This window comes from Triturus cristatus, chromosome 12 (assembly GCF_964204655.1).
Source record: "Triturus cristatus chromosome 12, aTriCri1.1, whole genome shotgun sequence".
Classification (NCBI taxonomy): domain Eukaryota; kingdom Metazoa; phylum Chordata; class Amphibia; order Caudata; family Salamandridae; genus Triturus; species Triturus cristatus.
The window spans coordinates 724,554,106-724,581,386 of NC_140595.1; the positions used below are offsets into that span (position 1 = coordinate 724,554,106).

Sequence of the window (27,281 nt, forward strand, 5' to 3'; positions counted from 1 at the left end):
CTGCGTTGTGGCCGCAGCAACCTCGGTTTGAATCCGAGTCACGGCATTGTGGTTGGCAATGTCACGGCAGTTGGGTGTTAATTTTACAGAATTAGCAAATGTACCAGTGGTTTTTGTAAAATGTCTATTAAAAACAGATCCTTTCAAATATTTAAACCATCTAACAACAAATGATTTAAACTCGCATGATTATAAGCTGTAGCTTTAATGTATTTACTTACATAAATTATCGTTCTTGAACCTATTGGGGGTGGAGGGGGAGCGGAGCTCACCCCCCAGGTGCAGTTGAGTGACCTGTGTTGTGGCTCTCTAGAGGGAAGGCACAAATTTTGCTGTCACCCAGCCCAATCCAGACGTGTATTGGGGCCAGGTTTCAGGCAAATAGAGCAGTAAGTGCAGAGAAATGTTCACTCTCTAAAAGTGGCATTTCTAAAATAGTAAAGTTAAATCCAACCTCACCAGTAAGTAGGATTTTCAATAAATAAATAAAGCTACTCCTCTCCGATATGGAATTACCAAATAAAAAGTATAGGGGAATACACAGAGCTAACCTATGAGAGGGGTAGACCTCACAGTAGTGAAAAATGAAATAGACTGTTTGGTACTTACAGGACACGCGAACCACCAAAGTACATATCTTATGTTTTACTTACATAGCATCATGCACCTAGGACTACCTAGGGCCTACCTTAGGTGTAAATTATATGTAATAAAAGGGGAGTTTAAGGCTTGGCAAGTAGGCTGGGACTCCCCTGGGAGACCCCTGAGTCTATGCCCAGAACCATAACTCTGCCAGTCGAGTACTTACCTAAAAGCCGATAACTCACTTTTCTTCCATAGGCTAACATTGAGTGGTTTCACTTGGAAATTCTTCTAAGTGGTGTGGAGTTTTGGAACTTTAAAATATTCATCTAAAATCAGCCGAACAACGAATTCTGATTTACTCACCTGTTATCAGGAGAGACCTCAGTGCTGCATCTTGGAGCTCAGTACTGACCCTGAAAAGTAATTTTAACCGTACTTACCAGTAACTCGAATTTCCTTCCATGGGATATCATTGCCTGCTTTTTGCTGAAAATGTTCTAAGTGTCGATTTTTGAAACTTACAAATATTCTTTAAAAATCGTACCAACTGTGAAAACGTAATTGTTTACCTGTTTTAGATAGATGTCCCAGTACTGAGCCTAGGAGCCCAGCACTGGATTACAAAAGTAACGAGAACGTACTTTACCCGTAACTTGAATTTTCTTCCATAGGAAACCATTGACTGTTTTTCTGTGAAATTTCTTCTAAGTGTCGATTTTGCAAACATGTAAATATTCCTTAAAAATCGCCTGTATAACTTAAACGCAGTTTCTCAACTGCTTACAGGTGGTACAGTAGTGCTGGATCTAGGATCCAACACTGACCTAGAAAAAGTAACCATAACCCCACTTACCTGCTAAGTGAATTTCCTTCCATAGGATAACATTGGTAATTTGATCAGCAAAAGTTTCGAAGTGTCAACTTTTAAAATAGCAAAATATTGCTTAAAAATCACAACAGTAACTAAAACGAATTTACTCACTTGTTTCCAAGAACTGTCCCAGGACTGAATCTAGGATCCAGTCCTGGATTTAGAAAAGTAATCCTGAAAGTAATTAATTGCATATAACTTAAAATTCCCATTGAGCTCAATGTATTATTGTGATTCAAATTGTGTTGCCTATTGCAATAAACTGTAACTATGACCTGCAAAAGTCAATTGCCTATTGCAAAGTATTTAACTAAAGCATCTCATTCTGAGAAAGTATATTTTGATACCTATTGTTGGTTCTAAAATAAAACAACAATATATTTTGTATGCAAACCAATGGCCTAGAGTTCAGTTCTTGAGTGTGTGAGACCATTTGCTGACTGAGTGTGTACAACAAATGTTTTACACTGTACTCTGATACTGCCTTACTGCTCGGCAAGCTACCACTTTAGAGAGTAAGGTTATATCTAACTTTAGCCTCTGCCAAACCTCTGGGGACTGGGGACTCTGTGCACACTGTACCTATTTGGGAACAGTATATACAGAGCCACTTTCTCACAGTAGTGATAAAGTGATTAGAGTCCTAAGGCCAACATAAAGATACAGCAAAACGTGAGGTGAAAAGCAAAAAGGTTGCTGGTAGGCCACCTTAAGGATGCCAGGTCTAACAAAAACTGAACTAAGGATAACATGAGTAAAACATCAGGTTTCTCTACTGCATTTGGTGAGACAAGTGGGCCTTCTTTTATCTTCCATTCAAGCAATCTTTGACAGACCCCTTTATTATAGAGCTTTTCAAGGATTAAAGATAAGGCACTTACAAAGGAGTCCCAAATACTCAGAGATGGTTGACTTCTGTAATATGGGTCGTAGACTAAAAGCAGCGCAAAAACAGAGTGCAACAGGGTCCAAAAAACTTGAGTGCCACAAGAGAGTTTGAATGCAAGCGTATCCTTTTACAGATCCAGAGATATACTCATGCAATTTTTGTTTTTAGGACAGAACGTGCATGATGAAAAAAACATTGTTTTTAAAAAGCGCATTGCAGAATATCAGTACTTTGATGTGGGAAAACTTCAAAACTTTCAAACAAAATATTTGTAGGCAGCCTACAGCAAGTTGTTGTGGCCGAGTGGTTAAGGCGATGGACTAGAAATCCATTGGGGTATCCCCGCGCAGGTTCGAATCCTGCCAACAACGAGAATCTTTTTATTATCGGCTACAATTTCAGAAGTTAACCTTTAGTATTTCTTCCATTTCAGTTTTATAAATAGGTGGCTTATTTTTGTGTCACTATTGCCTCTCCACATATTTGTTATCGCTACCTCTTTCATGTCTTTGCTACACCTCATTCCTACTTTAGCACTGGTGTAAACGCTTCAAATTATTATACGGTTGCTCTCTCATTCATACCTGCGCATGCACTTGAAAGTTACTTTACCAATAAAAGACGCAAAGAGAGAAATAGAACAAAAGTGCTGGCTGGATTGGCAAACACACTTCATAAAACTGCATTTTCTTTTTTATTCTCCCCCGTGTTACATGCTTAACCTCCCCATGTGTAATTTCTCTTAACCTGCTGTCCCAGGAAGAGAATTTCATCTACAGGCTCTTTTTGTGTTTTTTTCCCTAGTCTGTCTTTCCCATTTCTTAGCTGTGTAACTGTTCCTTTACGCGCTCTATTTAAACGCCATCAATCTCATTTGAGCTCCTTGCTCCCGCTTCTGTTTTCTCCACCTCTCATACTGCCAGTTCTCTCTTTCTCTGTGGTTGGTGGCTACTTTCCTGAGCTTCCGAAGCCACGTGGTTCCTGCCTCTTGTTGTCAGACTTGAATTGGAAAAGGAACCATATTAACAAGCCTTTACCACTCACACACGGCGGAAGTTTATACTTTAATTCAGTGAGCTAAGAAAAGCGTGTTGTGGGTCCCCTACGAGCCATGGTGCTTGCTTCATCATGATTTGGCACCAGTCATTAGCCGCAGCTCTGCTAATGAGCCACTGAGGTCAGTTTCAATATTTACTCAAAAACATAACCATGCAGCCCACCCCTCAACTGTGTATTTATCTTGCTTTTCTGCTGTTCGTGTGATTAGCTGGGAGGAGCTCACGGCGACATCCTCCCTATAAAAGTGTAGATGGATCACTCTCTAACTCTTTCTTGCTTCACATACAAATGGCTTGAAAGGTGCAGGGAAGATGCAGGTCTAATAGACAGAATAGAAGGTCTGTGCCAGGTGGGTTTCTCTGCATTGGTGTCCCATCACAGGTCCGCAAGTGTAATGTGTGATCTTTGACTCCTGGCATTTCACAAGCAGGCGGCCAGGAAACGGTTTCAGCCTATCAACCACTGAGGAGACGCAGCCTCTGAATGAGGAATGAGGAAGCAATGAATACATCCAGCCTATCACAGGAACAGCCCTGAGTGTTCCGAATTATAAATTCTCCATGTCACTGTATGTCGTTGAGCCCAAGTAGCTCGCTGTGATCGTATAGTGGTTAGTACTCTGCGTTGTGGCCGCAGCAACCTCGGTTCGAATCCGAGTCACGGCATTGTGGTTGGCAATGTCACGGCAGTTGGGTGTTAATTTTACAGAATTAGCAAATGTACCAGTGGTTTTTGTAAAATGTCTATTAAAAACAGATCCTTTCAAATATTTAAACCATCTAACAACAAATGATTTAAACTCGCATGATTATAAGCTGTAGCTATAATGTATTTACTTACATAAATTATCGTTCTTGAACCTATTGGGGGTGGAGGGGGAGCGGAGCTCACCCCCCAGGTGCAGTTGAGTGACCTGTGTTGTGGCTCTCTAGAGGGAAGGCACAAATTTTGCTGTCACCCAGCCCAATCCAGACGTGTATTGGGGCCAGGTTTCAGGCAAATAGAGCAGTAAGTGCAGAGAAATGTTCACTCTCTAAAAGTGGCATTTCTAAAATAGTAAAGTTAAATCCAACCTCACCAGTAAGTAGGATTTTCAATAAATAAATAAAGCTACTCCTCTCCGATATGGAATTACCAAATTAAAAGTATAGGGGAATACACAGAGCTAACCTATGAGAGGGGTAGACCTCACAGTAGTGAAAAATGAAATAGACTGTTTGGTACTTACAGGACACGCGAACCACCAAAGTACATATCTTATTTTTTACTTACATAGCATCATGCACCTAGGACTACCTAGGGCCTACCTTAGGTGTAAATTATATGTAATAAAAGGGGAGTTTAAGGCTTGGCAAGTAGGCTGGGACTCCCCTGGGAGACCCCTGAGTCTATGCCCAGAACCATAACTCTGCCAGTCGAGTACTTACCTAAAAGCCGATAACTCACTTTTCTTCCATAGGCTAACATTGAGTGGTTTCACTTGGAAATTCTTCTAAGTGGTGTGGAGTTTTGGAACTTTAAAATATTCATCTAAAATCAGCCGAACAACGAATTCTGATTTACTCACCTGTTATCAGGAGAGACCTCAGTGCTGCATCTTGGAGCTCGGTACTGACCCTGAAAAGTAATTTTAACCGTACTTACCAGTAACTCGAATTTCCTTCCATGGGATATCATTGCCTGCTTTTTGCTGAAAATTTTCTAAGTGTCGATTTTTGAAACTTACAAATATTCTTTAAAAATCGTACCAACTGTGAAAACGTAATTGTTTACCTGTTTTAGATAGATGTCCCAGTACTGAGCCTAGGAGCCCAGCACTGGATTACAAAAGTAACGAGAACGTACTTTACCCGTAACTTGAATTTTCTTCCATAGGAAACCATTGACTGTTTTTCTGTGAAATTTCTTCTAAGTGTCGATTTTGCAAACATGTAAATATTCCTTAAAAATCGCCTGTATAACTTAAACGCAGTTTCTCAACTGCTTACAGGTGGTACAGTAGTGCTGGATCTAGGATCCAACACTGACCTAGAAAAAGTAACCATAACCCCACTTACCTGCTAAGTGAATTTCCTTCCATAGGATAACATTGGTAATTTGATCAGCAAAAGTTTCGAAGTGTCAACTTTTAAAATAGCAAAATATTGCTTAAAAATCACAACAGTAACTAAAACGAATTTACTCACTTGTTTCCAAGAACTGTCCCAGGACTGAATCTAGGATCCAGTCCTGGATTTAGAAAAGTAATCCTGAAAGTAATTAATTGCATATAACTTAAAATTCCCATTGAGCTCAATGTATTATTGTGATTCAAATTGTGTTGCCTATTGCAATAAACTGTAACTATGACCTGCAAAAGTCAATTGCCTATTGCAAAGTATTTAACTAAAGCATCTCATTCTGAGAAAGTATATTTTGATACCTATTGTTGGTTCTAAAATAAAACAACAATATCTTTTGTATGCAAACCAATGGCCTAGAGTTCAGTTCTTGAGTGTGTGAGACCATTTGCTGACTGAGTGTGTACAACAAATGTTTTACACTGTACTCTGATACTGCCTTACTGCTCTGCAAGCTACCACTTTAGAGAGTAAGGTTATATCTAACTTAAGCCTCTGCCAAACCTCTGGGGACTGGGGACTCTGTGCACACTGTACCTATTTGGGAACAGTATATACAGAGCCACTTTCTCACAGTAGTGATAAAGTGATTAGAGTCCTACGGCCAACATAAAGATACAGCAAAACGTGAGGTGAAAAGCAAAAAGGTTGCTGGTAGGCCACCTTAAGGATGCCAGGTCTAACAAAAACTGAACTAAGGATAACATGAGTAAAACATCAGGTTTCTCTACTGCATTTGGTGAGACAAGTGGGCCTTCTTTTATCTTCCATACAAGCAATCTTTGACAGACCCCTTTATTATAGAGCTTTTCAAGGATTACAGATAAGGCACTTACAAAGGAGTCCCAAATAATCAGAGATGGTTGACTTCTGTAATATGGGTCGTAGACTAAAAGCAGCACAAAAACAGAGTGCAACAGGGTCCAAAAAACTTGAGTGCCACAAGAGAGTTTGAATGCAAGCGTATCCTTTTACAGATCCAGAGATATACTCATGCAATTTTTATTTTTAGGACAGAACGTGCATGATGAAAAAAACATTGTTTTTAAAAAGCGCATTGCAGAATATCAGTACTTTGATGTGGGAAAACTTCAAAACTTTCAAACAAAATATTTGTAGGCAGCCTACAGCAAGTTGTTGTGGCCGAGTGGTTAAGGCGATGGACTAGAAATCCATTGGGGTATCCCCGCGCAGGTTCGAATCCTGCCAACAATGAGAATCTTTTTATTATCGGCTACAATTTCAGAAGTTAACCTTTAGTATTTCTTCCATTTCAGTTTTATAAATAGGTGGCTTATTTTTGTGTCACTATTGCCTCTCCACATATTTGTTATCGCTACCTCTTTCATGTCTTTGCTACACCTCATTCCTAATTTAGCACTGGTGTAAACGCTTCAAATTATTATACTGTTGCTCTCTCATTCATACCTGCGCATGCCCTTGAAAGTTACTTTACCAATAAAAGACGCAAAGAGAGAAATAGAACAAAAGTGCTGGCTGGATTGGCAAACACACTTCATAAAACTGCATTTTCTTTTTTATTCTCCCCCGTGTTACATGCTTAACCTCCCCATGTGTAATTTCTCTTAACCTGCTGTCCCAGGAAGAGAATTTCATCTACAGGCTCTTTCTGTGTTTTTTTCCCTAGTCTGTCTTTCCCATTTCTTAGCTGTGTAACTGTTCCTTTACGCTCTCTATTTAAACGCCATCAATCTCATTAGAGCTCCTTGCTCCCGCTTCTGTTTTCTCCACCTCTCATACTGCCAGTTCTCTCTTTCTCTGTGGTTGGTGGCTACTTTCCTGAGCTTCCGAAGCCACGTGGTTCCTGCCTCTTGTTGTCAGACTTGAATTGGAAAAGGAACCATATTAACAAGCCTTTACCACTCACACACGGCGGAAGTTTATACTTTAATTCAGTGAGCTAAGAAAAGCGTGTTGTGGGTCCCCTACGAGCCATGATGTGTGGAAATATGGATTTTTCTGGTCAGTTATGTCCCCTATCTTGGACCCCAACGGTTCTATATGCATGTCACAAGTACATGTATGTTCCCTCCAGTTCCAGTTATGAAGACGCAAATACATGTGCGTCCACAGTCAACATGTCCTCTGTCAGATCCGCCATGAATAGGCCGGATATTCCATTCCTAAGTACAAAAGGCCACCGGTTTTATATGGTTCACTTATGTCATTTTACAGTCCAGGCAAGTAGGCCCTGATTCTGTCATCAAAACTCCTCTTGCCTTCTGCCTCTGAAAACTCCAGTCTGAGCCTGCATCTGTGACCATGAACTTTGTCTCATTCTCTGCGCGGCTCACGAAGCCTGACATCAGCCTATTCTCTGCCAAGAACTGTATTTCACCTTCGAATTATCTGCTTCCCCCTCAGCCGATGCATTCCTGCCTAGTAGTTTAAGTAAACATTCTTCCAGCTACCCAGCAAAGGGCCCGGCTTCTCCGTCTTAATACAAGTAATTCATAGCCCTGTTACTATGGAAGATTCCTGCCCTCGCATTTAGTGTAGACATTTAGACGCTTGTACACGCACACACAGTCAGTATAGAATAGATTCTGTTCGAGAGTCCTTCTTTTATGGATAACATAGTTCTTTAAACATAGGATGTTAGATATGATTTGGGATTAGGTTGACTTGACCCCCAGACTTCTTGTCTCCACATGTAGAGCTAAATGTCAAGTCCCCTTCACCCCCCAGTTACACGTCAATCACACGTCATGCTGCTGTGCGCGCATCTATGCCAAATATTATCTTATAGATCCACCTATATATGATCTCATAACCAATTATGTTCCTTTTTACTCCTTATTACACCCATTTTTCGGTTACGTAGACAATTCGTCATTTTCCTTATCAATTGTTACGCCTACTATATTCGCTTCATTGTAATGTATGTATTATAAAAGCCATTTCATGTCAATAATGTGTGTGCTTCACTTCCTGAACCTTCGTGGTGACGGAACATTGGGAGCAACCGATTATAATCGCATTAATGGAATAAAGCCCATTCCGAACCTCTAATACCACGGATTCTGCCTCTCATTTTACTGAGCTATTTTATTATGTTCCTGTATCAAATTCAGTCCCGGTAAAGGAGAAATATTTACCACATGATGGCGCCCGAACAGGGACACTTTCTCATCTCACGCGCCGGCGGTGCGTTGCAGGCCCGGTCTCCTGCCACAGCTGGACGGACAATAACGCGTACCAGCAGGATTTCCTGTATCTCCCTCCGGTCAAGCGGGGGCGACTGAGACTGCGATCAACACCCAGACGAGGCGGTGAGAAGTGCGAAGTATCCCGACCAGAGCCTAGCTGAGAGAGCAAGATCCGAGGTATACAGAGACCCACCAGTCCGAAGTCAAGCCCAGTGTCCGACGAGTCGAGTCGAGTCGAGTCCAGTCCGGTTCAAGTTCAAGTTACTGAGGCCTTCCGTTTCCGAAGCTACCCGGTGAGTACCATTGCTGGGGAGGCATTTCTGACGTGCACATAGGTTGTGCCGGTCAAGACGGGTTTGGGTACACAAATCCGGTCTGCACTGTTTTAGCAGTGTATCTGTACTGTTTAGCAGTATATCAAGTATTCCGAAGTATTCCGAAGTGTCTAGTTATTGTCTAGTTATTGTCGAGAATTAAGCTTGGTGATTAGTTATGCAGACGATCATCATTGTTGTTTCAGTTAAAGGTTTAATGTTTAATGTTTAAAGTGTTTAAGTATGTTCTGTATATCGTGGTATGAATGACTGTTCATTATCGTGTTTATTGTATTAAGTCTGTTCAAATTCAAGTATCAGGTCAAAATCAAGTATAAGGTCAGTTCTCAATATGCCGCTCTTTTCGAAATTAAGACAGATCACTACCAGAAAAGGGGTTCTCGAAGAAGCCGTCCCTATTCCTCCTAGGGACACTCCAGGGCACTTTATGTATCACAAACATGGCTTAGACGCTATATTATTCCTTGATTTATGGGTAGACTATACCAAGGGATTACCAGAAAGTCAGAGGTGGCCCACAGCGGGGACCTGGGATGCAGAGTGCATCATGAAAGTCGAGGAAGAGTTATGGAAAAGGAAAGTCAGACAGTCACAGAAAGACGCCGTTGAATTATGGCGTAAAGAATCACATAGACGAACAGAAAAAGCACGTAGACAGGAAGAGAAGAGTAAAGAGAATTCCAATAAAGTCCGAGAGAATCTATTAATTGAGGAAGGTATCCGAGTGAAATCAGAACAAGTAGACAGACAAAGAAATGCCCTTATGAATGGTATGTATCCCCTTCTGGCCGAAGGATTACCTAAGGCTACTCCAGAAACACCAAAAGACTTGCCAACCCCATTGTTCCCAATAAAGGTACATCCTAAGGGGCATCCTAGAACCGCAGAAGATGTTTTTCTTTCCTCATATTTAGATGACGCAGCTCCCGAAGTATGCTAATTCCGCCCCACATAGACCGCATACCAGGGAGGTTCAACGCCAAGATCCAGTGCCCGTATCCCTACAGCAACAAATCGAGTCACAAGTTCCGGCAAGCACATCTGTTTCTGTATCCGCTCCTACAGCTACTTCTATGGCTGTGTCCACACCTGTAGTTGCTGTGTCACGTTCGACGAATCCTTTTACACCCGACGCCCCAGATGGGGCCACGGGAGGTGCTACCAATATTTTCTCTACGCCACCCAGAATAAATAAACTTACATTTCAAGAGTCAGGACATTCACGTACACCCAAACTCCTTAGTGCCCGTGCGCTTAAGGAACTTCTTATAGATTGTAGATATGACCCGGTGCCTGGAAAGGAGGACGAAATGACCCTAGCATCATTGCGTATCAGACGAGCCGCAGTGTATTTAGCGAAGTTACCAGGAATGACTGCGCATCTAGATAATATATATCATTTTGTCCAAACAGGGCGAGATCCAGAATGTATTTACAGAGCTATGGAATACCAGAAAGTAGAGATACAGGGGGAACTGTTACGTTTCCTCATAAACTGTGTGATCAGAAATCAAGACCGACCGGGGGTAGACCCGGAAGCAATGAAAATTCTTACAAGATGGAGCCAGAATATATCAGAAGGGAGACATGATAAACAAAATTGTATAATAGCCATGTGCCGAAAGATCCGTAAAGAAATAGAACGCCTACACGAAGAGCGATTAGAGGTAGACGAGTTCGAACAAAACGAGGAAGAAGGGTCAGGACTGCCCACAGGACAGTCGGACACCATAGCCTATGTAGGTAGAGGAAGATCTTGTAATAGGAATCAGACTAGATATCATACTGACTCAATACATCCGATATGTCCAGATAATAACAGGAATTTTCAAATACCTATAATTAATATAAGGTCTAACGAGCATTCGTTCCAAACCGCCAACAAACTACTCCGAGAACGAAGGGGTTATCATTTCCTCGATTCTATGGATGAACAAGATTTAGCCAGGGCAGCTGTCCATTGGGTGGACAGTCCCGGAAAATATAGTGATGATACAGTAGTACGCACATTTTTGAATCTTACCCCAGATGAACAAAGGTTAGCTGGGATTTATATGATTCAACAACTCATTATACTATATCGGAGTCAGCATTCGGACCCTGGTCCCTTGCCTGACATACTGACTGAATTACTTATGAATAAATGGAGAGGTCCAGGTACTGAATTAATTAAAGAAATTCTAGAATCAAGAAAGCAGTATATTCTTTTTGTATGTTCAGAACATGTTCCATTGTCCGTCAAGGAAAGAACTACGTATCACATAGATAGACAGAATCCCTTACGAGAAGTGCACCCAATAAAGGGTGAGGACAATCAGTTTAAACGCGTATTTGTATATACGCCCATATCGAAAATAGAATTGTTACAAATGAAGAAAGTGGTACACAGTCATGACAAAGACCCAGCGGGTTTTCACCGAGAAATTAAAGACATGTTACTCATGGGAGAGTATACCTACCCCGACATTATGACAATATTAAAGGTATTGATGCCTGCTGGCATTTATGAAAAACTCAAGGAAAAAGAGTGGGAGGTAGGAGACCAAAAGATAGAATGGTCAGTGTTAGAAGCTGAAGAAAAGGCCCGAACTGCAGGAGCAGGGCTTGGGGACAAAACTAAGGCATTACCAGGATTACTAGTACAGGTACTGCCGCGTTTATTAACTACGAAAAAGGAAGATTGGGGTACAATTTCAGCCTGTAAACAGAAGCAAGATGAAGACACTAGTGATTACTATGCCCGATTTGAAAAATGTTTTGGTATAAATAGTGGCATAAAAGCAAGTAGCGAATCATACCCACATCTGTTTGTAACAAAATTAGTAGAAAATGCTCTGCCCCCAGTAAAGAATAGAGTATTAAAATTCGAGAGTACCTGGCAAGGTAACACTCCATCACAAATGTTACAAATGTTACAGTACCATCACAATAGAATTAGAGAGGAACAAGAACATGAACACAGACGCATGAAAGACACGAAAATGAAAATGTTAGTTTCCCAGACAGTTCCAGCTGAAGGGCATAAAAGGGGTATGACACATTCCGATTCAGCAGGACCTGTAAAAGGGACATGCAATTATTGTAAAAAGCCAGGCCATTACGTACACGATTGTCCAGTTTTAAAACATAATATCGCCATAGGTAAAACACAAGAAAGATCACGGCCACTCAGACAAGATCAGAATGAACAAGGAGCTATGCAGCATGCCCAGGCCATGCCAGCCGCACAACAGCCAATACAGTTTGTGCCAGCTGCACCCCCATTGCCTGTTGCTGCCACACAAACAACAACACGACAAATGTATCAGACCGCACAGTATGAATATCCCGAGTATCAGCGTTACGCATGAACAAGCCTAGAGAGGGAAGTTGACTTACCCCTTATTGAAATCCCAGTAGACCAAGAAGGACCTTATGTACATAGTGAATTATTAGGCCAAGATAGAAAATTTCTACTCGATACAGGGGCAAGTCGAACGACCATAAAACGTAGTGAAGTTCCAGGGGCACCCCTCTCAGGCTCACAGAATATTTCCCTTGGTTTTTCAGGAAAACCTATTGTTAATGAAGTGTCACAACCTCTGCCACTTACGATAGGACCTTTGACCCGAACTACAGATTTATTGCTTACTAAATCATGTCCAGAAAATTTATTAGGAATAAAAACGTTAAAAGCTCTAGGAGCTATAATATGTTGTTCTCCGGAAGGAGTAAGATTGTTTTTACGTGATTTTAAAGGTCACTATGTGTCTAGAGACATGGATCCCCGATTACAGATTTTACCTACACGTCTATGGGCACAAGGCCCTACTGATGTTGGATGCATGAATATTACACCATATCGAGTCACATTAAAGGCAGGAGTGGTGCTACCACGAATGCGACAATACAAGTTACCCCCAGATGCTGTAATGGCTTTACTGCAAATCATTGACGAACTCATTGCCCAAGGAGTGGTTGTAGAAACTGACTCCAATGTATGTAATTCCCCGATAATTCCGATTCTTAAACGAACAGATCCTAAGGCCCCGCCAGTATATCGATTGGTTATTGATCTGCGCGAATTAAACAAATGCATTGTGCCACAATTTCCTGTGGTTCCCGATATCTCGTCATTACTGACAGCTATTGATTCCGAAGCAACATTCTTTACTGTAATCGATCTCAAGAATGCCTTTTTCAGCGTCCCAATAGATCCGGAAAGCCAATATTTATTCGGATTTAGTTTAAATGGACGTAGCTTTAAATTCTCACGCGCACCTCAAGGATTTACAGAAAGCCCCAGCATCTATAGCCAAGCACTGAAACGAGAACTTGACAGTATACACATGCCAGTTAACACTGCTCTGCTTCAATACGTCGATGATCTGCTGATCACCGCCCGAAGCGAACCTGAATGTGAAAAAGCATCACTGACAGTTTTACAATTTCTAGCCGAAAAAGGGCACAAGGTGTCCCCTTCTAAGCTGCAATTCTGTGTCCAGCGAGTTATTTATCTTGGACACTCGCTGTCCAAGGAGGGAAGGCAGCTTACACCAGACCGCATTCAGTTAATAGCTAACATGCCAATACCCAAGACACAAAAGGAGGTGCGGGCTTTCATAGGCCTCACTTCATACTGTAGACAGTGGATTCCGCAATATGCATTTCTAGCAAAACCACTCATTCAGTTGACAACACAGGAGGCAGCCACATCGACTGTTCTCCCTTGGACTCAGGAACATACACAAGCTTTTGAAAGCCTAAAGAAAACTTTATGTCAAGCACCTGTTTTAGCAACACCATGTTACAGAAAACAGTTTACACTCTTTGTTACAGAACGCGAAGGTACTGCTTTGTCAGTACTCACACAGGATCAAGCAGGAGCACACAAACCATGTGCTTATTTTTCTAGTACATTAGATCCCGTAGCTCAGGCTTTGCCTGCATGCCTGAAATCAGTGGCAGCGACAGCTTTAGCAATCAGACAAAGCGATGCCATAGTGTTAGGACATCCATTGACAGTTCAAGTACCACACGCAGTAGAGGTTCTTGTAAATAGAACACAAACACAACACTTGACCATAGCACGACTTACAGGGTATGAACTTACATTGTTTCAGCCACATATAGAAATAAGACGCTGTAACACATTGAATCCTGCCACACTTTTGCCAGTAACCGGAACAGACCCACTAGCCCATGACTGTATTGAAGTTATTACTGTAACGACAAAACCCAGACAAGACTTGACCGATGTTCCATTGCCAGATCCAGACTTGACATTTTATGTAGATGGTTCATGCATGAGAACAAGTACAGGAGAATTAGTGGCCGCTTATGCAGTCACAACAGATACTGAAGTCATTGAAGCCAATCGTATAAATACTTTGTCAGCTCAAGCCGCAGAGCTCATCGCTCTGACACAAGCCTGTATTCAAGCCACAAGTAAGAAAGTCAACATATACACTGATTCACGTTATGCATTCGGAGTCGTACATGACTTCGGCGTGCTGTGGCGAGAGAGAGGTTATTTAACTTCCCATGGTGCCCACATTCAGCACGGACCCCTCATTCATGCCTTATTAGATGCAATACATCTACCTACTGCAATATCAATTATGAAATGTAAAGCTCATACGAAAGTTACTGATATCATTTCTCAAGGCAATGATTTAGCCGACAGAACAGCTAAACAGACTGCTCAAACTCAAACATCCGACATGACAAAGACAATAGTCCCGATGCCGACGCATTGTATGACAGTTAAAGATCCTACTCTTGACGTAATTGACATACAGACACATGCTACACCAGACGAAATAAAGAAATGGACTGAATTAGGAGGGATCCAAACGGACCAAGGATGGATGATGAAGGAAAAGTCTGTATGGTTCCTTCCTGATTCAATGGTCCAAGTTATAATTAACACTATACATAGTCCGGCACATCTAGGAGAAAAAGCTATGCTAGACAGCATTCAACACATTTGGTTTAATAAACATTTACGAGCAGCAGCCAAACAAAAGGTCCGTACCTGTATGATCTGTTGCCAGTTCAACCCAGGAAAAAGTGTTCCCGTAGAACAGGGTGGATTTCATCCTCCTGATCACCCTTTTGAAGTCCTCCAGATGGATTATATCCAGATGGAACGATGTCGAGGATTCAAATATGTTCTCGTAGTTGTCTGCGCTCTGTCCCGTTGGACAGAGGCGTACCCGGTTTCAGATTACACTGCCCCGACTACTGCCAAACAGTTAGTTCGAGAATTCTTCCCACGCTACGGTTTACCACGTGTTGTCTACTCAGATAACGGCCAGCCGTTCTCATCCGAATTAATGAAACATGTTTCACTTCTGCTAGGATATCAGTGGAAATTCCACTGTGTCCGACACCCCGAGGCAGCAGGTCTCGTAGAAAGACATAACCAGATTCTGAAAATCAGATTGTCCAAAATATGCCGAGAAAAAGGTGTCGACTGGATAGTAGCATTACCAGTTGCACTTTTTTACATGAGAATGGTAGCACACTCTAGAACAGGGCTATCCCCGTATGAGGTGATCTTCGGTAGACCACCAAATATGTGGGGGACGCCTATACCACGCAAAATAACTGATATTGACTGTAATATGCTGACAGATTACTTGGCTTCCTTGATGTCTGCACTACAATCTTGTCGTTCACAGGTTGCTGCAGCATTTCCCGACCACACTGAGGTGAAACCCCATGACATAGTTCCGGGGGATTTTGTGTTTGTGAAAAATTTCGACCGAAAGACTCAGCTGGAGCCCAGGTGGAAGACACCCAAGTTGGTTCTGCTGACCACAAGAACAGCCGTGAAGATCGAGGGCCGCAAGGGATGGATTCATTCAAGCCATATCAAAAGATTTCATGGACAATGCTCGGATATAGACATTGTGCCCTGCACTCCTTCACAGACTGATTCAAAACTTCCTTTGGTGGAAAAAACTGAAAGCGAACTTTACAAAGTTAAGTTAAGGCCGAAGACGTCAGACGGTTTGATTGTTTAAGTCCTCTCCTAGGTGAAGCGGTTGAATCTGTCTCTGACATGTATCCTCTAGACCTGAATCATGAACAGTCGCGAAAAATGATGAAACGACAGGCGTATTGTAAATCACTGCGTAGCCATTGTATAGGGACATTATTAATTTTGTTTTCCTTAAGTCTTTTAATAATTATTACCAGTATGTTGTTGCACATCTATTACCCTATTGCCAGAAATGTCCACAATGTTATTGCAGAACATTCCTTTAGTGACTTACCCCCGCATGAATTGTCCTACAGACTTGCGCTGCGCAATAACACTTTCATTAGTATGTTACACCATTCCCATCAGACTAGTAATGCAACTAATTGTTGGGTGTGTGGCCGACTTCCTCCCTATCAGAATTATGAAGGAGTCCTGCCATTCTTTCCACACCCATTTACACACAATGGCTCCTGTGGAGCATGGTTCAGTTTAATTAATTCCATAGACTCAGACACAGCAGTTTACCAAGATCATTGGATATGGGGAAACCTGAACCTAGTTTTACTCAAAGTCTGCTACCCTGACAAGGACGGTCGCCCCAAAAGAACAGGAACTGATCTAGAAAATGAAGTGTACGGATTAGGTAATTTTACACCTAATCTCATGATTCTAAATGTCGTATCCGAAGTTGAGCTAGTCTTACCCACCATGTCAGTATTCCCAGCAAAAGGTGAATTGTGTGTAAGAAAGGTTGGTTCCATACATATGGGCCATAGTAGATGCACTACTACAGTAGAATTCAGTGATCAAGGCAAATCTTCATTCAGAGCTTATCGCCACTCCTACTTTATATGTGGTCAGACTGCATATATGCGTCTACCTCTAGATTGGGATGGTACCTGCTATATCGCATTCCTTTTGCCACCTGTTTTCCTAGCTCCTCCTGATTATTATAGAAATATTCATTTAGTACACAATAGAGAGCGGAGAGATCTCCTAATTGTCGATTATACTGAGACGGCATGGGACAAGTATGTAGATTTCAATAAAGGCATCTTTCCCTATATAGGTACAGTTACCAATAGTAAGCTGATACGTAGATTAACTAGAACCCTTGAAGCAGTAGTGAATGAAACTATTTCCGCCTTAGGCAATTTAACAGAAGAGCAGTCTGCTATGCGGATTGTTGTGCTTCAAAATCGTCTTGTCCTTGACGTCATCCTGGCTGATAGAGGCGGAGCTTGTAGGGTCATCGGATCCAGCTGCTGCGTATTCATACCAGAAAATTCGCCATCTGTATATAAAGCTATAACTCGCCTTCACAAGATTGTAAGCCAGATACACCAGAATCCAGGCACCTGGACTTGGTCCAGTTGGTTTTGGAGTGTGATATCAGCCTGGGGATGGAGAGTTCTATCCTTCCTAGGTATTGGCCTTCTCATACTATTCAGTTGCTGTCTATGTCTACAATGTGGACCAGCGATTTGTGGTCTGTGTGCCACATCGTGTATTCCACCATCAAGATTTCATTCAAGATTCCGGAAGAAGAAAGAAGAACAAATGATGCTATATGAACAGATCAATGGATTAATGAAGATTGATATCTCTTAACGGGCAAGTAGGGGACAAGGAGGGAATGTGGAAATATGGATTTTTCTGGTCAGTTATGTCCCCTATCTTGGACCCCAACGGTTCTATATGCATGTCACAAGTACATGTATGTTCCCTCCAGTTCCAGTTATGAAGACGCAAATACATGTGCGTCCACAGTCAACATGTCCTCTGTCAGATCCGCCATGAATAGGCCGGATATTCCATTCCTAAGTACAAAAGGCCACCGGTTTTATATGGTTCACTTATGTCATTTTACAGTCCAGGCAAGTAGGCCCTGATTCTGTCATCAAAACTCCTCTTGCCTTCTGCCTCTGAAAACTCCAGTCTGAGCCTGCATCTGTGACCATGAACTTTGTCTCATTCTCTGCGCGGCTCACGAAGCCTGACATCAGCCTATTCTCTGCCAAGAACTGTATTTCACCTTCGAATTATCTGCTTCCCCCTCAGCCGATGCATTCCTGCCTAGTAGTTTAAGTAAACATTCTTCCAGCTACCCAGCAAAGGGCCCGGCTTCTCCGTCTTAATACAAGTAATTCATAGCCCTGTTACTATGGAAGATTCCTGCCCTCGCATTTAGTGTAGACATTTAGACGCTTGTACACGCACACACAGTCAGTATAGAATAGATTCTGTTCGAGAGTCCTTCTTTTATGGATAACATAGTTCTTTAAACATAGGATGTTAGATATGATTTGGGATTAGGTTGACTTGACCCCCCAGACTTCTTGTCTCCACATGTAGAGCTAAATGTCAAGTCCCCTTCACCCCCCAGTTACACGTCAATCACACGTCATGCTGCTGCGCGCGCATCTATGCCAAATATTATCTTATAGATCCACCTATATATGATCTCATAACCAATTATGTTCCTTTTTACTCCTTATTACACCCATTTTTCGGTTACGTAGACAATTCGTCATTTTCCTTATCAATTGTTACGCCTACTATATTCGCTTCATTGTAATGTATGTATTATAAAAGCCATTTCATGTCAATAATGTGTGTGCTTCACTTCCTGAACCTTCGTGGTGACGGAACATTGGGAGCAACCGATTATAATCGCATTAATGGAATAAAGCCCATTCCGAACCTCTAATACCACGGATTCTGCCTCTCATTTTACTGAGCTATTTTATTATGTTCCTGTATCAAATTCAGTCCCGGTAAAGGAGAAATATTTACCACAGGTGCTTGCTTCATCATGATTTGGCACCAGTCATTAGCCGCAGCTCTGCTAATGAGCCACTGAGGTCAGTTTCAATATTTACTCAAAAACATAACCATGCAGCCCACCCCTCAACTGTGTATTTATCTTGCTTTTATGCTGTTCGTGTGATTAGCTGGGAGGAGCTCACGGCGACATCCTCCCTATAAAAGTGTAGATGGATCACTCTCTAACTCTTTCTTGCTTCACATACAAATGGCTTGAAAGGTGCAGGGAAGATGCAGGTCTAATAGACAGAATAGAAGGTCTGTGCCAGGTGGGTTTCTCTGCATTGGTGTCCCATCACAGGTCCGCAAGTGTAATGTGTGATCTTTGACTCCTGGCATTTCACAAGCAGGCGGCCAGGAAACGGTTTCAGCCTATCAACCACTGAGGAGACGCAGCCTCTGAATGAGGAATGAGGAAGCAATGAATACATCCAGCCTATCACAGGAACAGCCCTGAGTGTTCCGAATTATAAATTCTCCATGTCACTGTATGTCGTTGAGCCCAAGTAGCTCGCCGTGATCGTATAGTGGTTAGTACTCTGCGTTGTGGCTGCAGCAACCTCGGTTCGAATCCGAGTCTTGGCAATGTCACGGCAGTTGGGTGTTAATTTTACAGAATTAGCAAATGTACCAGTGGTTTTTGTAAAATGTCTATTAAAAACAGATCCTTTCAAATATTTAAACCATCTAACAACAAATGATTTAAACTCGCATGATTATAAGCTGTAGCTATAATGTATTTACTTACATAAATTATCGTTCTTGAACCTATTGGGGGTGGAGGGGGAGCGGAGCTCACCCCCCAGGTGCAGTTGAGTGACCTGTGTTGTGGCTCTCTAGAGGGAAGGCACAAATTTTGCTGTCACCCAGCCCAATCCAGACGTGTATTGGAGCCAGGTTTCAGGCAAATAGAGCAGTAAGTGCAGAGAAATGTTCACTCTCTAAAAGTGGCATTTCTAAAATAGTAAAGTTAAATCCAACCTCACCAGTAAGTAGGATTTTCAATAAATAAATAAAGCTACTCCTCTCCGATATGGAATTACCAAATTAAAAGTATAGGGGAATACACAGAGCTAACCTATGAGAGTGGTAGACCTCACAGTAGTGAAAAATGAAATAGACTGTTTGGTACTTACAGGACACGCGAACCACCAAAGTACATATCTTATTTTTTACTTACATAGCATCATGCACCTAGGACTACCTAGGGCCTACCTTAGGTGTAAATTATATGTAATAAAAGGGGAGTTTAAGGCTTGGCAAGTAGGCTGGGACTCCCCTGGGAGACCCCTGAGTCTATGCCCAGAACCATAACTCTGCCAGTCGAGTACTTACCTAAAAGCCGATAACTCACTTTTCTTCCATAGGCTAACATTGAGTGGTTTCACTTGGAAATTCTTCTAAGTGGTGTGGAGTTTTGGAACTTTAAAATATTCATCTAAAATCAGCCGAACAACGAAATCTGATTTACTCACCTGTTATCAGGAGAGACCTCAGTGCTGCATCTTGGAGCTCGGTACTGACCCTGAAAAGTAATTTTAACCGTACTTACCAGTAACTCGAATTTCCTTCCATGGGATATCATTGCCTGCTTTTTGCTGAAAATTTTCTAAGTGTCGATTTTTGAAACTTACAAATATTCTTTAAAAATCGTACCAACTGTGAAAACGTAATTGTTTACCTGTTTTAGATAGATGTCCCAGTACTGAGCCTAGGAGCCCAGCACTGGATTACAAAAGTAACGAGAACGTACTTTACCCGTAACTTGAATTTTCTTCCATAGGAAACCATTGACTGTTTTTCTGTGAAATTTCTTCTAAGTGTCGATTTTGCAAACATGTAAATATTCCTTAAAAATCGCCTGTATAACTTAAACGCAGTTTCTCAACTGCTTACAGGTGGTACAGTAGTGCTGGATCTAGGATCCAACACTGACCTAGAAAACATAACCATAACCCCACTTACCTGCTAAGTGAATTTCCTTCCATAGGATAACATTGGTAATTTGATCAGCAAAAGTTTCGAAGTGTCAACTTTTAAAATAGCAAAATATTGCTTAAAAATCACAACAGTAACTAAAACGAATTTACTCACTTGTTTCCAAGAACTGTCCCAGGACTGAATCTAGGATCCAGTCCTGGATTTAGAAAAGTAATCCTGAAAGTAATTAATTGCATATAACTTAAAATTCCCATTGAGCTCAATGTATTATTGTGATTCAAATTGTGTTGCCTATTGCAATAAACTGTAACTATGACCTGCAAAAGTCAATTGCCTATTGCAAAGTATTTAACTAAAGCATCTCATTCTGAGAAAGTATATTTTGATACCTATTGTTGGTTCTAAAATAAAACAACAATATCTTTTGTATGCAAACCAATGGCCTAGAGTTCAGTTCTTGAGTGTGTGAGACCATTTGCTGACTGAGTGTGTACAACAAATGTTTTACACTGTACTCTGATACTGCCTTACTGCTCGGCAAGCTACCACTTTAGAGAGTAAGGTTATATCTAACTTTAGCCTCTGCCAAACCTCTGGGGACTGGGGACTCTGTGCACACTGTACCTATTTGGGAACAGTATATACAGAGCCACTTTCTCACAGTAGTGATAAAGTGATTAGAGTCCTACGGCCAACATAAAGATACAGCAAAACGTGAGGTGAAAAGCAAAAAGGTTGCTGGTAGGCCACCTTAAGGATGCCAGGTCTAACAAAAACTGAACTAAGGATAACATGAGTAAAACATCAGGTTTCTCTACTGCATTTGGTGAGACAAGTGGGCCTTCTTTTATCTTCCATTCAAGCAATCTTTGACAGACCCCTTTATTATAGAGCTTTTCAAGGATTACAGATAAGGCACTTACAAAGGAGTCCCAAATAATCAGAGATGGTTGACTTCTGTAATATGGGTCGTAGACTAAAAGCAGCACAAAAACAGAGTGCAACAGGGTCCAAAAAACTTGAGTGCCACAAGAGAGTTTGAATGCAAGCGTATCCTTTTACAGATCCAGAGATATACTCATGCAATTTTTATTTTTAGGACAGAACGTGCATGATGAAAAAAACATTGTTTTTAAAAAGCGCATTGCAGAATATCAGTACTTTGATGTGGGAAAACTTCAAAACTTTCAAACAAAATATTTGTAGGCAGCTTACAGCAAGTTGTTGTGGCCGAGTGGTTAAGGCGATGGACTAGAAATCCATTGGGGTATCCCCGCGCAGGTTCGAATCCTGCCAACAACGAGAATCTTTTTATTATCGGCTACAATTTCAGAAGTTAACCTTTAGTATTTCTTCCATTTCAGTTTTATAAATAGGTGGCTTATTTTTGTGTCACTATTGCCTCTCCACATATTTGTTATCGCTACCTCTTTCATGTCTTTGCTACACCTCATTCCTACTTTAGCACTGGTGTAAACGCTTCAAATTATTATACGGTTGCTCTCTCATTCATACCTGCGCATGCACTTGAAAGTTACTTTACCAATAAAAGACGCAAAGAGAGAAATAGAACAAAAGTGCTGGCTGGATTGGCAAACACACTTCATAAAACTGCATTTTCTTTTTTATTCTCCCCCGTGTTACATGCTTAACCTCCCCATGTGTAATTTCTCTTAACCTGCTGTCCCAGGAAGAGAATTTCATCTACAGGCTCTTTCTGTGTTTTTTTCCCTAGTCTGTCTTTCCCATTTCTTAGCTGTGTAACTGTTCCTTTACGCGCTCTATTTAAACGCCATCAATCTCATTTGAGCTCCTTGCTCCCGCTTCTGTTTTCTCCACCTCTCATACTGCCAGTTCTCTCTTTCTCTGTGGTTGGTGGCTACTTTCCTGAGCTTCCGAAGCCACGTGGTTCCTGCCTCTTGTTGTCAGACTTGAATTGGAAAAGGAACCATATTAACAAGCCTTTACCACTCACACACGGCGGAAGTTTATACTTTAATTCAGTGAGCTAAGAAAAGCGTGTTGTGGGTCCCCTACGAGCCATGGTGCTTGCTTCATCATGATTTGGCACCAGTCATTAGCCGCAGCTCTGCTAATGAGCCACTGAGGTCAGTTTCAATATTTACTCAAAAACATAACCATGCAGCCCACCCCTCAACTGTGTATTTATCTTGCTTTTCTGCTGTTCGTGTGATTAGCTGGGAGGAGCTCACGGCGACATCCTCCCTATAAAAGTGTAGATGGATCACTCTCTAACTCTTTCTTGCTTCACATACAAATGGCTTGAAAGGTGCAGGGAAGATGCAGGTCTAATAGACAGAATAGAAGGTCTGTGCCAGGTGGGTTTCTCTGCATTGGTGTCCCATCACAGGTCCGCAAGTGTAATGTGTGATCTTTGACTCCTGGCATTTCACAAGCAGGCGGCCAGGAAACGGTTTCAGCCTATCAACCACTGAGGAGACGCAGCCTCTGAATGAGGAATGAGGAAGCAATGAATACATCCAGCCTATCACAGGAACAGCCCTGAGTGTTCCGAATTATAAATTCTCCATGTCACTGTATGTCGTTGAGCCCAAGTAGCTCGCCGTGATCGTATAGTGGTTAGTACTCTGCGTTGTGGCCGCAGCAACCTCGATTCGAATCCGAGTCACGGCATTGTGGTTGGCAATGTCACGGCAGTTGGGTGTTAATTTTACAGAATTAGCAAATGTACCAGTGGTTTTTGTAAAATGTCTATTAAAAACAGATCCTTTCAAATATTTAAACCATCTAACAACAAATGATTTAAACTCGCATGATTATAAGCTGTAGCTATAATGTATTTACTTACATAAATTATCGTTCTTGAACCTATTGGGGGTGGAGGGGGAGCGGAGCTCACCCCCCAGGTGCAGTTGAGTGACCTGTGTTGTGGCTCTCTAGAGGGAAGGCACAAATTTTGCTGTCACCCAGCCCAATCCAGACGTGTATTGGGGCCAGGTTTCAGGCAAATAGAGCAGTAAGTGCAGAGAAATGTTCACTCTCTAAAAGTGGCATTTCTAAAATAGTAAAGTTAAATCCAACCTCACCAGTAAGTAGGATTTTCAATAAATAAATAAAGCTACTCCTCTCCGATATGGAATTACCAAATTAAAAGTATAGGGGAATACACAGAGCTAACCTATGAGAGGGGTAGACCTCACAGTAGTGAAAAATGAAATAGACTGTTTGGTACTTACAGGACACGCGAACCACCAAAGTACATATCTTATTTTTTACTTCCATAGCATCATGCACCTAGGACTACCTAGGGCCTACCTTAGGTGTAAATTATATGTAATAAAAGGGGAGTTTAAGGCTTGGCAAGTAGGCTGGGACTCCCCTGGGAGACCCCTGAGTCTATGCCCAGAACCATAACTCTGCCAGTCGAGTACTTACCTAAAAGCCGATAACTCACTTTTCTTCCATAGGCTAACATTGAGTGGTTTCACTTGGAAATTCTTCTAAGTGGTGTGGAGTTTTGGAACTTTAAAATATTCATCTAAAATCAGCCGAACAACGAATTCTGATTTACTCACCTGTTATCAGGAGAGACCTCAGTGCTGCATCTTGGAGCTCGGTACTGACCCTGAAAAGTAATTGTAACCGTACTTACCAGTAACTCGAATTTCCTTCCATGGGATATCATTGCCTGCTTTTTGCTGAAAATTTTCTAAGTGTCGATTTTTGAAACTTACAAATATTCTTTAAAAATCGTACCAACTGTGAAAACGTAATTGTTTACCTGTTTTAGATAGATGTCCCAGTACTGAGCCTAGGAGCCCAGCACTGGATTACAAAAGTAACGAGAACGTACTTTACCCGTAACTTGAATTTTCTTCCATAGGAAACCATTGACTGTTTTTCTGTGAAATTTCTTCTAAGTGTCGATTTTGCAAACATGTAAATATTCCTTAAAAATCGCCTGTATAACTTAAACGCAGTTTCTCAACTGCTTACAGGTGGTACAGTAGTGCTGGATCTAGGATCCAACACTGACCTAGAAAACATAACCATAACCCCACTTACCTGCTAAGTGAATTTCCTTCCATAGGATAACATTGGTAATTTGATCAGCAAAAGTTTCGAAGTGTCAACTTTTAAAATAGCAAAATATTGCTTAAAAATCACAACAGTAACTAAAACGAATTTACTCACTTGTTTCCAAGAACTGTCCCAGGACTGAATCTAGGATCCAGTCCTGGATTTAGAAAAGTAATCCTGAAAGTAATTAATTGCATATAACTTAAAATTCCCATTGAGCTCAATGTATTATTGTGATTCAAATTGTGTTGCCTATTGCAATAAACTGTAACTATGACCTGCAAAAGTCAATTGCCTATTGCAAAGTATTTAACTAAAGCATCTCATTCTGAGAAAGTATATTTTGATACCTATTGTTGGTTCTAAAATAAAACAACAATATCTTTTGTATGCAAACCAATGGCCTAGAGTTCAGTTCTTGAGTGTGTGAGACCATTTGCTGACTGAGTGTGTACAACAAATGTTTTACACTGTACTCTGATACTGCCTTACTGCTCGGCAAGCTACCACTTTAGAGAGTAAGGTTATATCTAACTTTAGCCTCTGCCAAACCTCTGGGGACTGGGGACTCTGTGCACACTGTACCTATTTGGGAACAGTATATACAGAGCCACTTTCTCACAGTAGTGATAAAGTGATTAGAGTCCTACGGCCAACATAAAGATACAGCAAAACGTGAGGTGAAAAGCAAAAAGGTTGCTGGTAGGCCACCTTAAGGATGCCAGGTCTAACAAAAACTGAACTAAGGATAACATGAGTAAAACATCAGGTTTCTCTACTGCATTTGGTGAGACAAGTGGGCCTTCTTTTATCTTCCATTCAAGCAATCTTTGACAGACCCCTTTATTATAGAGCTTTTCAAGGATTACAGATAAGGCACTTACAAAGGAGTCCCAAATAATCAGAGATGGTTGACTTCTGTAATATGGGTCGTAGACTAAAAGCAGCACAAAAACAGAGTGCAACAGGGTCCAAAAAACTTGAGTGCCACAAGAGAGTTTGAATGCAAGCGTATCCTTTTACAGATCCAGAGATATACTCATGCAATTTTTATTTTTAGGACAGAACGTGCATGATGAAAAAAACATTGTTTTTAAAAAGCGCATTGCAGAATATCAGTACTTTGATGTGGGAAAACTTCAAAACTTTCAAACAAAATATTTGTAGGCAGCTTACAGCAAGTTGTTGTGGCCGAGTGGTTAAGGCGATGGACTAGAAATCCATTGGGGTATCCCCGCGCAGGTTCGAATCCTGCCAACAACGAGAATCTTTTTATTATCGGCTACAATTTCAGAAGTTAACCTTTAGTATTTCTTCCATTTCAGTTTTATAAATAGGTGGCTTATTTTTGTGTCACTATTGCCTCTCCACATATTTGTTATCGCTACCTCTTTCATGTCTTTGCTACACCTCATTCCTACTTTAGCACTGGTGTAAACGCTTCAAATTATTATACGGTTGCTCTCTCATTCATACCTGCGCATGCACTTGAAAGTTACTTTACCAATAAAAGACGCAAAGAGAGAAATAGAACAAAAGTGCTGGCTGGATTGGCAAACACACTTCATAAAACTGCATTTTCTTTTTTATTCTCCCCCGTGTTACATGCTTAACCTCCCCATGTGTAATTTCTCTTAACCTGCTGTCCCAGGAAGAGAATTTCATCTACAGGCTCTTTCTGTGTTTTTTTCCCTAGTCTGTCTTTCCCATTTCTTAGCTGTGTAACTGTTCCTTTACGCGCTCTATTTAAACGCCATCAATCTCATTTGAGCTCCTTGCTCCCGCTTCTGTTTTCTCCACCTCTCATACTGCCAGTTCTCTCTTTCTCTGTGGTTGGTGGCTACTTTCCTGAGCTTCCGAAGCCACGTGGTTCCTGCCTCTTGTTGTCAGACTTGAATTGGAAAAGGAACCATATTAACAAGCCTTTACCACTCACACACGGCGGAAGTTTATACTTTAATTCAGTGAGCTAAGAAAAGCGTGTTGTGGGTCCCCTACGAGCCATGGTGCTTGCTTCATCATGATTTGGCACCAGTCATTAGCCGCAGCTCTGCTAATGAGCCACTGAGGTCAGTTTCAATATTTACTCAAAAACATAACCATGCAGCCCACCCCTCAACTGTGTATTTATCTTGCTTTTCTGCTGTTCGTGTGATTAGCTGGGAGGAGCTCACGGCGACATCCTCCCTATAAAAGTGTAGATGGATCACTCTCTAACTCTTTCTTGCTTCACATACAAATGGCTTGAAAGGTGCAGGGAAGATGCAGGTCTAATAGACAGAATAGAAGGTCTGTGCCAGGTGGGTTTCTCTGCATTGGTGTCCCATCACAGGTCCGCAAGTGTAATGTGTGATCTTTGACTCCTGGCATTTCACAAGCAGGCGGCCAGGAAACGGTTTCAGCCTATCAACCACTGAGGAGACGCAGCCTCTGAATGAGGAATGAGGAAGCAA

At 41.5% G+C, this 27,281-nt stretch overlaps 5 non-coding genes across 5 annotated transcripts; all 5 read left to right on the forward strand.

Annotated features, from left to right (window-relative positions):
• Positions 1-2,634: 2,634 nt before the first annotated feature.
• TRNAS-AGA (transfer RNA serine (anticodon AGA)) lies at positions 2,635-2,716 on the forward strand. Its single transcript has one exon. It is a non-coding gene; the product is annotated as a tRNA-Ser (tRNA).
• Positions 2,717-3,997: 1,281 nt separating this feature from the next.
• Positions 3,998-4,069, forward strand: TRNAH-GUG (transfer RNA histidin (anticodon GUG)). Its single transcript has one exon. It is a non-coding gene; the product is annotated as a tRNA-His (tRNA).
• A 2,588-nt stretch (positions 4,070-6,657) lies between these two features.
• On the forward strand, positions 6,658-6,739 carry TRNAS-AGA (transfer RNA serine (anticodon AGA)). The gene has a single exon. It is a non-coding gene; the product is annotated as a tRNA-Ser (tRNA).
• A 15,247-nt stretch (positions 6,740-21,986) lies between these two features.
• TRNAS-AGA (transfer RNA serine (anticodon AGA)) lies at positions 21,987-22,068 on the forward strand. Its single transcript has one exon. It is a non-coding gene; the product is annotated as a tRNA-Ser (tRNA).
• A 3,941-nt stretch (positions 22,069-26,009) lies between these two features.
• TRNAS-AGA (transfer RNA serine (anticodon AGA)) lies at positions 26,010-26,091 on the forward strand. Its single transcript has one exon. It is a non-coding gene; the product is annotated as a tRNA-Ser (tRNA).
• Positions 26,092-27,281: the final 1,190 nt, after the last annotated feature.